The 5,319-nt window shown below is 45.4% G+C and overlaps 1 pseudogene; it reads left to right on the plus strand.

Annotated features, from left to right (window-relative positions):
• Positions 1 to 3,561: 3,561 nt before the first annotated feature.
• On the plus strand, positions 3,562 to 4,046 carry LOC136381439 (ATP synthase subunit d, mitochondrial pseudogene; annotated as a pseudogene).
• Positions 4,047 to 5,319: the final 1,273 nt, after the last annotated feature.

Genomic DNA, 5,319 nt, shown 5'->3' on the forward strand with positions numbered 1-5,319 from the left:
CATCCCCAGCACCCGGGCCATCTTTGCTCCAATGGAGCCTTGGCTGCGGGAGGGGAAGAGAGAGACAGAGAGGAAGGAGGGGGTGGGGGTGGAGAAGCAAATGGGCGCTTCTCCTATGTGCCCTGGCCGGGAATCGAACCCGGGTCCCCTGCACGCCAGGCCGACGCTCTACCGCTGAGCCAACCAGCCAGGGCCCACATCTGTATTTCTAAATTGCCTGATGGACAGCTGCTCTTGGATGCATCAGAGACACCTCAAGCTCAATATGACCCTGACTCCATCTCACTACCATTCGCAAACCAGAACCTTGGGCAACACCCAGGGTCTCTTTCTCTCCTTGCCTTAGGCAACAGCCTGGAAACTGGTGCCGAAAGATGTCCAGGTCCGTATCCCTAGGATCTACGAATGCTACCTTATTGAGAAAAGGGACGTTGGAAATGTGATTGAATTAAGAAATATGAAACATCTTAAATCTCAGAATGGAGAGATTGTTCTGGATTACCCAGCTGGGCCCTGAAGGTAATCCTTGGGTCTTCATGAGAGGGAGGCAGAGGGAGTTGTGATGACAGAAGAGACACCATGTGATAATGGAAGCAGAGACTGGAGTGACGCAGCCACTAGACTGTGGAAGAGGCAAGAAATACATTCTCCCCTGGAGCTTCCAGAGGCACCAGTCCTGCTGATACTTTGGTTTTTAGCCCTTTAAGAATGATTTCTTACTCTGGCCCCCAGGCCAGAGAGAATACATTCGTAAGAGAATACATTGATGTTGTTTTAAGCCATAGTGTATTTAAGCCATTTTAAGCCATAAGCAGTATTTGTAACAGCAGCAATAGAAAAGAAATACACCCTACTATAACATATATGTTACCAAGTCATCTTTATTTTGACATCCAAATAATTCCCAGGTATATCTACATTCTCCCTTCTTCATAGCCCTTTCTATGGGATAGTCTTTCATCACCTCTCAATCTGTGGACAGGTGCCACAGCCTCTAGCTTTCTGTGGCTCCTTAGATAAAAAGCAAAATCACTGGCATGGCCCACATGAACTTGCTTGTCCTGATCCCTGCCTCCCTTTCCACACACTGGCCATCTTTCAGTTTCTGCAGAATATTAATCCCCTATCTACCACAGGGCCTTTGCACAGCCTTCTTCTTTGGTTTGGGATGCTTATTAATTTAGATAATAGTTTAAATTCTATGTCCTCATCATATTCTTTCTGATCTCCCAGGCTGGGTCCATTAGCATATAATGAATGCAATTTTACATTCATTTTTAGGATTATATGACTTATGTTTAACCCCCCAGACACTCAGTAAGTCCTTAGAGAAAAGGGTTAGAACTGGTTTTCCCCACCTTTATTTCCCCAGCATCTACCAAAGCACCTGGAAGAGACTAAGTGCTCAATGGATATGTTTAAATGATTCCCTGATCCCACGGTACTGCCTTGGGGTGCCTGTGTGGACAGGATTGGTGGCCTCAGTACTTCACTTTGTCCCACCCCTTCTAGACATAAAGTTAGAGAAAGGGGGTAGAGGGTGTCATGAGAAGTACTTGATGGCATGCAGCAATGGCCAAGCGAACTCCAGAATGAGAACTTCACCATCTTCGGTGCCGGGACAGGCACTGGGTGGAGTTCTCATTCATTTAATTCATAAGGGAGAATGTGTTGAGTTTTTCTTTGCCATTACCCTACCCCTTCTCTGTTTTCAGACCCGTAAAGTTTCCTTAGCCATTTTCCCTTGGGTTTCTTAGGTGAGAGCACTTTGGAAATTGCCTAACAATACACCAGGTACTTTATAGCTCCCTGGGCCCTGGATTAACCTGAAGGCCCATCCTGGGCCACTTGGGGTTGCAGGTGGCTCTATATTAAACAAAGACGCTCCTCTTTCTCTATTTTATAGACTTGGACTCCACATAGAAATTTTAATGAAAGGTTTTTGTGACTAGAAAGAAAAGAAACAAGTTTATAAAAACTGTCATTATGTTATTTGCACCACATTTTCTTGTTTTAAAGTATCCCCCCCTCCCCCGCCCTCCCCATTTGGTTCTCTTATAAAGCCATCATCTAGAAGGAGATATTAACTCTAGTGGATGGATAGGAAAATGGCTCCCACAAAAAAAAAAAAAAAAAAGTAAAAAAAAATGGTTCAAGGAGCTTAGGTAAATTAATCAAGGTCATAGCATAGGCCAGAGCTTGGACTCAAGTCCAGGACATTGGACTTTATACAAGCCACAGAATGGAGACTTGAGCCAATGATGTCTTCAGTGAGCATTCAGTTTCTTACGCAGAGAGAAAATAAAGCAGCATCTTAACACAGGTACAGAGAGAAAACAGAGCAGCATCTTAACACGAGTTTCCTCCAAGAGTAAATTTGCTATCTTCTTTGTGTTTCTCTGTAACTTCTACAATGTACGTGCATTAACTTTATATTTAGAAAACAGAAGATAAAGAAATACAACTATGAAGTAAATCAATGAGAAAACAGAGGAAGGTCGTCTACTTACCTTGGGAGGGTCAGGGAGGTGGTGAATCGTTTGGTTTATCTTCAAGGTTCTGAGCCTTGAAGATAAAAACATGTTATTCAGGTAAGGAGGTGGCGGTGATATAGTCGGTACTGTGTCACACTGACTCCAGCAGCTTCTGATACAGGCAGGCCTGCTTTGCTCATTACCACGCGTGTGAGCCTCAAGTCTCTTGACCTCTCTGAGTCTCAGTTTAGCGCTTCATAAAACAGAGGAAATAAACCTACCTATACGTATTGGCCAAGGCTCCTGAGTGTAAGTGCCAGAAATGCACCTTCGCCTAGTTTAGAGTGCCGAAGGGATTCCCTGAGTCACATGATGAGGAACTAAGGAATCTCAATGTAGTTATGGCTCTCCATCCCTGCGCTCCACCTTCCCCTTGTTAGCTCTCCACTCTCCCGTGGCTGGTGCCACCTTTCCCGGCACCAGCAGGCTTGCACATACCCTCCCAGATTAACAGACCTGGGGCATATGAGGCCTTTCTCAGAGCCCATGTGTCACCATCAAGGGTGATTCTGATAAGCCAATGCTTGAATCCTATGCCCCCACCCCTTGCATGGAACCAATCACTGTGACCTGGTGATGGGGAGTGAGATGGACCCAGCCAATCCTTTGTGCCCACCTTCATTTTCAGAGCCAATCACCACACCCCAATAGCAGGGAGTAGGATGGGCCCGGCCAATCCCATGAGCCCACCTCCAAGCCGAGTAGCCTTCTTCCTGGAGACCCAGCTCTCACGTGATGAATGCTGAACAAGACAAACTCCTGACCAAGCCAGATGGGGTGAGCATCTCCAATAGCCAGAGGGTCCAATTTATGTTAGAAGGTTTAATTAGCTTGTGAAATGCATTAAATAAGTAAATTTTGCTAAACAACACTTCAGTATTTAGCAGAGGGGAAAGAAAAAAAATTTAAGTCAAGGTAACAACACAAAAACAAAGTCATGTTTGGTCAGAAAAACAGAAACAAATAGGATCAGCCATTACTTGCTGCTGCCAGCTGTGGGCCACCAGGGTCCATGAAGCATCTCCAGATGGCTGGGTGCAAACTTGCTTTACAAGATATTGACTGGGTAGCTTTGGGGAGCTCACACCCCCAAACCAGAAAGCTGTTGCTAACTCCCTGAAATCCTGAATGAGACCCTCATCCCCAGGTTGGCTACTCTACCTGAGAAGCCATCCACCTGCTACTGACTGGGCTTATGACAAAGGCAATGTAGCGACGCCCGGCCTGGTAGATTCCTTTGGGATGAAGTTGAATGTCCTGGAGGCTGCAGGGCCGGAGGGTTAATACAACGCCCTCATGGACGCTGAAGAAAAAGAAGACGTGAGAAGTCATGCTGAGTTGCTGTCTCTCTCAAGAACCAGGATCAAGCAACACGAGAAAGAGGTGGAGAAGATGAAGACCATAATCCCCTTGGACCAGGTGACCACTGAGGATCTGAATGCCATCTTCCCAGAAGCCAAATTCCACAAGGAAAAGAATCCCCTCTGGCCTCACCAGTCAACTAAAAATTAGTAAACTGAGTAGGGGAGAGTGTTATGGCCCTTGTCTTATAAACTCTGGACATGAAAAATAATTATAATACTACAAAACAAATACGATAAGAAATTAGGTTCAGAAGAACACTACCGGCCTGACCTGTGGTGGCACAGTGGATAAAGCGTCGACCTGGAAATGCTGAGGTCACCGGTTCAAAACCCTGGGCTTGCCTGGTCAAGGCACATATGGGAGTTGATGCTTCCAGCTCCTCCCCCTTTTCTCTCTCTCTGTCTCTCCTCTCTCTGTCTCTCCCTCTCCTCTGTAAAATGAATAAATAAATAAATAATTTAAAAAAAAAAAAGAAGAACACTACCATCCATGCTCAAGGGAACCAGAGAAAACAGGCACGTGGCCTCTGATATGGACTAACACATATAGCCACCAAGTCCCTCCTTGTGAACAGTTTTTGCTGCTTAACTACTCTGAAATCTGGAGGCAAGAATTGCAGAGGATGCTCCTCCCTCAGTCAAACTCCAAGTAAATTAGATATTGAACAAGACACCGAGATCCTGGCAAGAATACACAAAAAAACCTGGGCTTCTCACTGCTGGGAGATGATAAATTGTCAGTTTCTCTTTAATAAGATTGTGTCTCATCACCATCTCCTGTAAGGGATTTGATAGCTTTTATTTTTAACCTGTGAAGATTAAAATCAATTCCCAGCTAGCGCTGGAAGCCCCAAACCATAGAGGCGCAAATATATCAATTAATCAATCAATCAGCCCATCAGTAAATCAGCAAGTCCCTGTGAAGGGCCAACCCTTGCTGGGCAAATGGGGAAAGAATGAGGAAATGCGCCCCCTCTAGATGCTAGAAGAGGGAAGGCATGCTTCTGAAGGCATTAATCGCAACTTTTAAGGCACCAGCAAACCTATTTCCTGCAGTTACAGTGGGTCAGCATGCTCCGCCTTCTCACCCGTCTTGTTTGATCTTGGCCCCTGAATTAATCCACAGACTTGGACTTAACATCTTTGTCCTCTCAGATGTTCAGATTGGCGACATCACTCCTTAGATGTCAGTGGTGCTCCCACGGCATTTCATAGGAGACAGAAAGGAGGAAGAGGACTTGGAATACAGTTCAAATTCCACCTCCACCATTTACCTCGTTGGTAGCTTTGCATAAATTATTCAGCCCCTCTTGTCCCTGGTACTTAAACCACCAAAGCAGACATAATAACGTGTGCCTTGTAGCCAGGCAAGGATTAAATGAGATCACGAATGTGCCCTGTTTAACACAAGATCTGGTGCA

This window comes from Saccopteryx leptura, chromosome 9 (genome assembly GCF_036850995.1).
Source record: "Saccopteryx leptura isolate mSacLep1 chromosome 9, mSacLep1_pri_phased_curated, whole genome shotgun sequence".
Classification (NCBI taxonomy): domain Eukaryota; kingdom Metazoa; phylum Chordata; class Mammalia; order Chiroptera; family Emballonuridae; genus Saccopteryx; species Saccopteryx leptura.